This window comes from Molossus molossus, unplaced genomic scaffold, assembly GCF_014108415.1.
Source record: "Molossus molossus isolate mMolMol1 unplaced genomic scaffold, mMolMol1.p scaffold_m16_p_3, whole genome shotgun sequence".
NCBI lineage: Eukaryota > Metazoa > Chordata > Mammalia > Chiroptera > Molossidae > Molossus > Molossus molossus.
In genome coordinates this window covers 62516700-62527749 of record NW_023425366.1, presented here as the reverse complement: position 1 = coordinate 62527749, position 11050 = coordinate 62516700, and positions in this window count along the sequence as shown.

The window sequence follows — 11050 nt, the reverse complement described above, 5'->3', positions numbered from 1 at the left end:
TAGACCTAAGTATGACTAGCTACATATTGCCCTTAGCTCTGGATCCCATGCTTTGGAACCAACTCTCCTTCCATAGCTGCACTCCATATGAGGTGCCGAATCTCAGTGTCCTAAGGGGATATTACCATCTGAAGGGTAGCAGAATATGCTACTTCAAAATATGCCTCTTTGACAGAAAAGGCAGGATATAAACTCTCCTCCTACTGGAGACAAACTCTTCTTAGCTGAGAGATGGCATCAGAAGAATCTGCAAACCAACCGTATTTCGTTAGTTTTCTCCCATACATTTACCTTCCCAGTTTGCCATTCTAGGAAGCCCTTCCGAGGTCCCATCATTTCTCCACAAATTTATTGTTCTCTGTCAAAGATGCTATATAAGCAGACGTTCTAAGCCACTTTGTTACTCATTTTCCTGGGTATCTCCCATGTATACATGAGGTAAACTTTTTAGTATACTTGCTTGCTTTTCTCTTGTTAACCTGCCTTTTATTAGAGAGATCTCAGGCAAGAACTCAGAAGTGTGAAGAGTAAATTATTTTTCCTCCCCTACTCATCTGAAGCCCACATATCCCTTTCTGTACCATGCTCCAGATACTTGGGTCCCCAGGAGTCCCTGCCCAGATGGGTCTGAGCCTGCCTCTAGAGCTATTGCATGGCAAGAACAGTGCCATTGGAATGTAAAACCCTAAGCCCAAGGGTGGCCAAGTGGTTTTCTATTTGCTAAGGGTGAGAATGGAACTTGGGTTTGCAGGCTGGAGTATCCACACATGCACAGTGCAGACCCCTCAAACTGTGGGGCAGAGTTGGAAGATGGAAGAAAAGGTGAAGTTCATCTGGCTCTTCCTGCACTACCAAGAGTCCGTGTGGAACATTAAAGTCTCAGAATTCTCACTTCAAACCTGGACTTCAGGTCATTATAAAGTTATATTTGTCAAAGTAGGAGAACAGAATTTATTTAATAGCTTGCTAGCTTGATTTATAACTTTTAAATAGTTATACATAAGATATATGGAGCCTCATTTGTATTAGCCCCACAAGTATTAAGAATGTGCCTGGTGACTAGGTTCAATATCCTCTACTACAGCGGTTCTCAATCTGTGGGTCACAACCCCTTTGAGGATCGAATTACCCTTTCACAGAGGTCGCCTAAGACCACTGGAAAACACATATTTCTCATGGTCTCAGGAACCGAGACACCACTCCTCTATGTCTCCAGGTAGGTCCACCCACATGCAGATAAGCCTATAGACAGATACGCCCACATACGACTACCCAGCGTAGTGACATCATCACGTCAACCCCATCACATACACCCCATACAAATACAGGTGTATGTGACAGGGTTGGCGCCATAGTGTACTTATGCAGACCAGTTACACACGTGTAGAGAGCAGTTACTGTGTAGAATGCAACTACTCTGTTAAAAGCAGCTACTGTGTTGAAAGCAGCAGTATTGAAGGTAAAACGACACTTTATTAATTATAATTACTAGGTAAATGTAAAATTATGTACTGTGAAATCATCAACTACTGCAAAAAATATATATATATATCTGTACCATGGGAACTTAATCAGGATGCTGATCGGTCTTTTTATATTCAGCTGTGGTTGATGTGAACACTTCCCCCTTATGATAGTAACAGGTATGTAGAAAAAAACAACATAAAATGGTACATCATAGGAAACTTTAATGAGCTGTATTGACTAAACTATGCCATGTATCATCTTTTGTATTATTAAAGCTATTGTTATCTATTATTTTCATTAGCAAACCATCCCATGACAATGGCTCATGTAGAGAAGAACATTAAGAAAATAAAATATAGTGAGGAATTTTTACAGTATGGTTTTACCTCAATAATTACAGCAGGAATTGAGAAACCGAAATGTGTTATTTGTTGTGAAGTTCTATCAGCCAAATCTGTGAAGCCAAACAAACTAAAAAGCCATTTTGATAGCAAGCATCCAAGCTTTGCTGGCAAGGATACCAACTATTTTAGAAGCAAAGCTGATGGACTCAAGAAAGCCAGACTTGACACTGGTGGCAAGTACCACAAACAAAATGTAACATCTGTTGAAGCTTTATATTTGGTGGCAGTCAGAATCACCAGAGCTATGAAACCTCACACCATTGCTGAGGATTTACTGTTGCCAGCGGCCAAAGACATTGTTCGAGTTATGATCAGAGACGAATTTGTTACAAAGTTGAGTGCAATTTCCATATCTAACGACACTGTCCACAGAAGAATAGATGGCATGTCTGCTGATATTCTTGATCAGGTAATCCAGGAAATTAAATCTGCTCCACTTCCAATATTTAGCATCCAACTTGATGAATCTACAGACATTGCAAACTGTTCACAGTTACTGGTTTACGTGAGGTATATTAATGATGGCGACTTTAAAGATGAGTTTTTTTTTTTGTTGTTTTTTTTTTGTTTTTGCAAACCTCTTGAAACAATAACTACTGCACATGATGTATTTGACACAATTGGTTCATTTCTGAAAGAGCATAAGATCTCTTGGGAAAAGGTTTGTGATATTTGCACAGATGATGCTCCAGCTATGCTAGGATGTCGATCTGGATTTCAATGTTTGGTACTTGAATGAATCACCAAAAGTCGTCAGAACTTACTGTATGATTTATCAGTAAATATTAGCAATGAAGATGCTGCCACAAGAGTTACAAGAAGTAATGAAAAGCATCATAAGTTCTGTCAGTTTTGTAAAGACGAACACTTTAAACAGTCGGCTGTTTTCACAACTGTGCAATGAGTTGGATGCACCAAACAATGCTCTGCTATTTCATACTGAAGTGAGATGGTTGTCGACAGGAAAAATTTTAAAACATGTTTTTGAGCTTTGTGATGAACTCAAAACATTTTTTAATCAGAAAGCAAGACCACAGTTTGAAGCACTTTTCAGCGATAAAAGTTAACTGCAGAAAATAGCTTACTTGGTTGACATCTTTGCCATCTTGAATGAGTTAAATTTATCACTGCAAGGACCAAATACAATATGCCTCGATTTGTCTGAAACGATCCGATCATTCCAAATGAAACTTCAGCTTTGGCCAAAAATATTGGATGAAAATAAAATTTACATATTGCCTATCTTATCTGCTTTCTTTTAAGAACATGACACTGAACCGGACAAAAGGATTATGATGATAATTTCTGTGAAAGAACACTTGCACATGCTTGCAGACAAAATTTTATCATACTTTCCAAATCTACCTGACACCCCATTTGCACTTGCCAAAAGCCCATTCACAGTCAAAGTTGAAGATGTTCCTGAGACAGCACAAGAGGAGTTTATTGAACTTATTAACAGTGATGCAGTGAGAACTGATTTTTCTACAATGCCAGTTACAAAATTCTGGATCAAGTGTTTGCAGTCATATCCTGTTGTGTCTGAGACTGTGTTGCGCCTTCTTCTTCCATTTACAACAACATATTTTTGTGAAACAGCATTTTCCAGCTTGTTGGTTATCAAGTCTAAATACAGACATAGACTTGTTGTGGAAGATGATCTTCGTTGTGCTCTTGCAAAGACTGCCCTAAGAATTTCTGATCTGGTGAGAAAGAAGCAATCTCAACCTTGCCACTGACGTTGGCTTTTTACACATACTGTTGCAAAATGTAGCAATGTAGTTTACTGTTGTTATATTAAGACTGTTACCCATGCTACACCATGCTTCAAGACAAAATTTCATTTATTTGTAATTAGAAATAAATATTTCACAATATATAATTATATATCGTTTTTGTGATTAATCACTAGGCTTTAATTCTGTTCAAATTGTAACAATGAAAATACATCCTGCATATCAGATATTTACATTATGATTAATAACAATAGCAAACTTCCAGTTATGAAGTAGCAACGAAAATAATTTTATGGTTGGGGGTCACCACAACATGAGGAACAGTATTAAAGGGTCACGGCACTAGGAAGGTTGAGAACCACTGCTCTACTAGGTCTTTTTTCCTGACTGCAGATTATTTCATTTGTTTTTTAAAGCTATTCATGAAGGGTAATTGCCAGCAACTCTGATCCTTTTTAAAAGAGAACTAGCACTTACTGATTGCCTTATATGGATACTTTATATACATTAGTTTATTTAATCTTCATAGCAACTCTGTGAAGTGAATGGAATCCCCATCACAGAGATGAGGAAATGCAAAAAGTAACTTGCCCAGGATTTCACAGGGTATGAGATAGCTCTATATTCCTTCTCTTTATTTAGATTATTCTCTATTTTTTACTCTAAGATATCTATATCTAGTTATACCAACTTTCTCTTCTTCTCCCTTACTCCCATCGTTGATCTGTGCCCCTCCACTGGCTTCTTCTCTAATAAAGTATTCTCTATTCAAAAAAAAATTGTAAAAACAGCTTTCTTTGAGTTGCTGATATCTTTATTAATGCTTTACGTTTCTACTTTTTTTTATAGTCAACTATTCAAAGTGAAGTTAATTCTCACTGCTTCATTATTCCTTAACTTTTGATAATACAATTTCCCTTAATTCTACAAAAATTGCAAACAAAGGCCGTTTGAGAAACTAATATTTTTTGATGGATAACATACCTAATACAATGCATAATGTGCACTAATCTTAAGCATGCAATTAGATGCTTTTACATATGCATACACCCTTGTCAAGATACAGAACATTTCCAACACCCTATAAAGTTCCTTTGTGCAACTTTTCAGTACATACCACCATGTACCCCATTCTTGCTGTCCCAGAGGTAACCACTATTCTGATTTATATAAACATTGATTAGTTCTGCATGTTGCTGAACTTTATATAAATGGAATCATGCACTACATTCTTATTTGCACATACTCTTTTGTATCTGAATTATTTCACTCAAAACAATATCCATGAATATCAATCTTGTTGTTGACACCACCAATACTTCCTGGTTTTTCCCTTTTATCACTGGTAGTATTCCACTGTATGAGTATATCTCAATTTGTTTGTCCTTTACCTGTTAATGGAAATTTGGGTTATTTCCAGTTTGGAGTTATTATAAATAAAACTGCAATGAACATTCTTTGAAATTCATTGTTTCTGGGTGGACATATCACTACTCTTAGATATATAAGTAGGAGTGAAATTGCTATGTCATAAGGTGAATGTTTAACATGAGTAGACAGATAATTTTGCAAAGCGGTTGTATTATTTTACACTAATATCAGCAATGTTTGAGAGTTCACATCCTTGTCACCATTTGATAACATTAGTCTTTATTTATTTATTTATTTTTATCCTCACCTGAGGACATTCTTGCATTTATCTTCAGATACAGCGGGAGGGAGAGAGGGAAAAAGAGAGAGAGAAACATCGATGTGAGAGAGACATATTGAGTGGCCACCACTCACGCGACCCCAATCGGGGCCAGGGACAAACTGCAACCGAGGTACTTGCCCTTAGTGGGAACCGAACCCGGGACTATAGGGACTCTGGGGGCGGCAGGCTGATGCTCCAACTGCTGAGCCAAACCGGCCAGGGCTAGTCTTTATTTTATTTTTTTTAATTTGCTTTAATTTTAGCCATTTTGGTGAATGTGTGATATTATTCATTATGGTTTTAACTTGTATTTTCTTGATAATCAATGATATTGAACACATTTTCATATGTTTATTGGTTATATAGAATGTCCACTTTTGCAAAGTACCTATTCGAATCTGTTATCCAATGTTCTTATTGGGTTTCCAGTTTTTTTATAATTGATTTTAATGCTTTGTCTGAAATCTGTATTATGTTTTCTTTCAGTCTGTGGCTTGCTGTTTCACTTTTCTAATGGTGCCTTTGATGAGCAGAAATTTTAATTTTGATGATATTTATCAGCTTTTAATTTTATGATTAATGCTTTTTAAGTCCTGTTTAAGTCCTGCCCCTATGTTTTCTTTTAAAACTTTATAACTTTTCCTTTTACATTTAAGATCATGATCCATCTCAAGTTAATTTTTGTGTACGGTGAGAAGTAGGGATCCAGTTAATTTTTTTCTTGTGTGCTATCTGGTTACTGTAGCAGCATTTATTGCAAGGTTTTTTCCTTCCCACTGAATTGTATTAGTACCTCTGTTGTGAATTAACTGACTTTATGAGTAGGTCTACTCTATTGATATATTTTTCTATCCTCTCTCTAAAGCCATACTCTCTTAATTATTGTGATTTACTAATTTTGAAAACCTTACAAGCCTTTTCTCGATATTTATTGTGCTCATCTTCTGTGAACTACTTGAATTTGCCAAACACTCACATTTTTCATGGGGAAAAACAGAGCATTGGAGTCAGACATATTTGTCTTTAAAATATAGCTGTATCACCACTTGATGGTGATGTGGGATCAAGGAAAAGTATAAGAAAAAATATCCAAAACTTGGAAATAATGCCAAAGGGTGGCTGTATGTCATTATGGAACATTGCTTAATAGATCTATCCAATGATTATTCAATTATCTAGGAGACTTACCTTTGTTTGATTTGTTATTTGGCATAGATTAGGGCTAAGACTGTATAAAATAGTAACTTGTAGATTTTGCCCTATAGATGCAATGTTAGTCTGGTAAAGAATTTAATTCCAAAGACTACAGTTTATTTTGACCTGTAGGACATTAACCTGTAGGACATTGTAACTTAGCAAATTTATATTAGCTTGCCTTTTGTGACTGCCTATGGATACTCAGTTTTTCTAATTTTTCTGTGAACCAGCTTTATCATCTTGCTGGTTTCCTCAGAGAAGAATTAAATAGATCTTGGAGACACATTCATTCTATATTTGTATAACAGTCATATCTTTACATTTGAAAACTATACTTTGACAATAGTGAGGAGTTAAATATTATTCCAAGGAGTTATATGAACGGCGTGACTGGTGATGCCATTGCCTAAGATATCACTATACATAAGAAGTCTTTTAGAAGAAGATATTTTTTTGGGGCATATTAGTTTCTATTAAGATGGAAATCTAGGTTTGAACACTGAAAGTAGAGGGCCAGAGGGAAAAAAGAGACATTTTAGAGATAAGAGGGTTTAGGGATAGTATGAAAATATTAAAGACATAATTCTCAAAAAAACCCCAAACAAACAAAAACCCCAAAAATCATTTAGGCAGTGGATGAAGAAAAGTCACCACAGGAAACTAGAAAGAAGTAGTAAAAAACAGTCATGAGCAGTTTTAAGAAGTAAATGGTCAACATGAAGATGTGACCCAAGGGACAACTAGGATGATAATTGCCAAGATGCAATTGAACTTAGCAATTATGAAGTCTTTGGTGACTTAGTAAAAGCACTTCCAGTAGAGAGGTAAAGATGTAAGTCAGATTTGCTGTGGGTTGGGAGAAAATAAGATATGCGGAAATGGATTCTGTAAATATAGATTAATGTTTCAGAAGTTTGACTCTAAAGCCTAAATCAGATAATAATAATTCACTGCTTAAAACCTGCTGATGGATTTCCATTACACTTGAAATAAAATCCTTCCCTTCATCATGGTCTATTAGGCTCTATATGATTAGGACTCTGCTTATCAATCTGATTTCTTGTACCACTCTGCCACTCTTTATATCTTCAAAGAACAGAATTCTTTCCTTTCTTCAAATATACCAACTTTGTTTCTATCTTAAGGTCTTTGCCTTTGCCACTTCCTTTTTTTTTCAATCCTTACCTGAACATATTTTCATTGAGTTTTAGAGTGAGGGGAAGGGGGAGAGAGAGAGAGAAAGAAAGAAAGAAACATTGATGTGAGACAGAAAACCTGTATCAGTTGCCTCCGGAAAGTGCCCCAACTGGGGCCTGGAATCAAATCTGAAACCTAAGTATGTGCCCTGATCAGAATCGAACCCGCGAACTTGGGTGTATGGGATGTCGCTCCTACCAACTGAGCCACACTGGCCAGGGCACCACTTTCTCCATTCAGATCTTTTCAACGCTTGCACAACAGCAACGAGGGCATAATGGTCAGATTTCCCTTTAAGAGAACCAGCTGTGAGGAGCATAGCTAACACCTTCCAGCTGCCAAACCTTCTGATCCACTTAATGCCAAGGCCATATACTTACCTTGGGCTGCACCTAGCCAAGGATCATGTACGGTATAGATGCTAGAGCTTGGCTAAGACTCTTTCTACGGGAATTTTTTATTCTGGGGATCCTCCTTGGCTTCAGATAAGATTTTTCTCACAAGTGCACTGTACTTTGATGCTTTTCCTACTCAGTCCTCTTTCCTTCCTGCTTTCTTTTCCCAGGTATCAGAACTGTATTGCAGTTCTCCTGCCTCCTGCTTGCCATATCTTTAACCTTCATAATGTGTTTCCTAGTCTCTTGCATGACCAGTCCTATCTTGTCATCTGGACTTCAGAGGACCTGGTCTGACACAGCTGGTAATTTACTATCTCAGCTCAAAAGTCACTTTCTCACAGACTTCTCAATTGGGCAGTACTCAGTTCCCAGTCAGCTCCTATCGCATTCCCCTGTCTTATTTTCTTCATATAATTTATCATTGTATCTTTTAATTTTAAAACTGTATTTGTATTTGGTTTTAAAGTAAATAACAGATATTTTGAACATTTCAACTCAAAACATTATAGTTTGCATCTCTAAAAAAGGACATTTTCATAGAAGAACAAAATGTTAATAGACTGCATGACAAAATTATTGTTAATTTCTTTATATCACCTAATTCCCTGTGCATATTTAAATGTCCTCAGTTGTTTTATAGCAGCTTTGTCCAAACCAGTATCTAATCCAGGACAAGGCATCTATCTGGTTGTAATGTCTTTTAAATCCCCTTTAATCTAGGTCAGTCTGTTTTTGCATGAACAGTTGTCTTCTATAAAATGTGTTACTTTCTGGATTTGTCTCATTGTTTCTTCATGGTGTCTTTTTTTTTTTTTTTTTTAAAGTGGTTTCTTTATCTCCTACATTTCCTATAAGTGGAAAAGTAGTTATTAATGTTTAAGTAAATTCAGGTTAAACATTCTTGGTTAAGTGATGTAAGAAGGTTGAGTATTTCATATTGAATTACATCAGCAGACATATACTATCTGGTAATACTCTGACTAGCAATGCTAACTGAGACCATTAGATTATACAGGTAAAATTACATTTTTCTCTCCTGGACCAGAAAGTCATCTGTGTGGTGTTCTTTGGAAATATGTGACCATACAGTTATCCATCACAAATTGGAGATCTGACCATTTTTTAATGTCGTTATCTTACCTCCAAACCCATGCTTTTAATTTGTGTGCTTGTTTGCTTTGCTTAATGTAATCTTTGCCAAACAGAAATGCTTCATTTTCATACAGTAAAATCTGTCAGTCTTTTCTTATTGTATTAGTCTTCTAGGGTTGCCATAACAAAATACCACAGACTGGGTAGGTTAAACAACAGGAATTTATTTACTTATGGTTCAGGAGCTGGAAGTTGAAGATCAAGGTGCCAGTTGAGTTGGTTTCTCTGGAGGCCTCCCTCTCTGGCTTGCACATGGCTGCTTTCTCGCTGGGTCCTCACATAGCCTTTACTCTGTGTATTCCATTCTTTAGTGTCTCTACCTCTTCTTTTAAGTACATCAGCCCCATTGGATTAGGGCTCCACCCTTATGACCTCATTAAACTTAATTACCTGTTTAAAGACCCTAGATCCCCAATGCAGTTACATTGGGGGTTAGGGCTTCAACATATGCATTTGGGGAGCACACAATTCTGTCCTTAACACATATAGCATTTGGCTTTTGTGTTATATTTAGACCGTACTTCATGACTGTAATATTATGAAAGCACTTCCTCAAACTCTCTTGTATTTTTTAGACTTTATTTTTATTATTAAATAATTCACATATTTCCCCCAATCATTGCTTTCAAGTGTACTTATCAAATCTGTTTTCTAATTCTTTTGCTATCTTTAGTAATTTATCCTAATTTCAATTTGTTAATTTTGTTCTTTATTTCTAACTACTTCAAATAAAACAGTTGGGATATTTTCATTTTTTATTATTTCATAATAGAATAATGTTCTTCTATTGCTTGGTTTATGTGTTACAATTTTAATGTATCATTGTCATTACATTCTAGTATGTACAAATGATGCCTAAATGTTTCAATGTAGGGTTTTCTGACATTATGATGATGTGAAAGTGAAATGCATTCAGTAGAAACTATACTTCAAATCTTGACCTTTTCCAGGCTAGCAGTAGGCAGTAATATACTCTCTCAAGAGGTTGGGCAGTGGCAGAAAGCTACAGTTCTCAGTCAGCCACAAAATCACGAGGGTAAACAACTGGTACTCTCTACAGTGTATACCTTGTTGACAGGCTTTTTGGATATTGTGTCCCGGGCATAATTAAGGTAGCATAGGCTAAGCTATGATGTTCGGTAAGTTAGGTGTATTAAATGCATTTTTGACTTAAAGATATTTTCAACTTATCATGGGTTTATCTGGATGTAACCTGATCATGAATGGAGATTTATCTGTAATTGCAATTTTACTTTTAAACTCAAAGGTTATTTATAAAACTACTTTAAAATATAAAGTTTCTACTTTTGTTTTTTTTGGAGGGCTATACTTTAGCTATATTTGATTATATATCTTTATTTGTCCAAATTTAGCTCGTCTTTCTAGGCCTAACATATATGCTATTTCCTTCAAGAAGCCCCTTTTCTACTCTACCTGTTCTCTCCTTTCTCCAAACCTTTATATATATAGCATTTTATACATACACCACTGTTTATTTTTCTTTCCTCTCCCCTTGCTAGACCCTCACTCTCAGGAATATAATTTTATTCCTTTAAGACTTGCAGCTTAGTTCAGTACTTTGTGAGCTTTCCCAGCAAGATTTCATTCAATGAACAAATATTTGAGCATTTATGCACCAGACACTGCATTAGGCACTGGGAAGTGCAAGAAATTCAGTCTAGTAGGAGAGATGAACAAGTATATATATTAAATACCAGATGAGCTTCAGAAAACTTGATTTGGTAGTGGAGATAACATCATGTGTATAAGTAGCTTAAAGCACTGGAAAATAAAGGACAAAAGCGA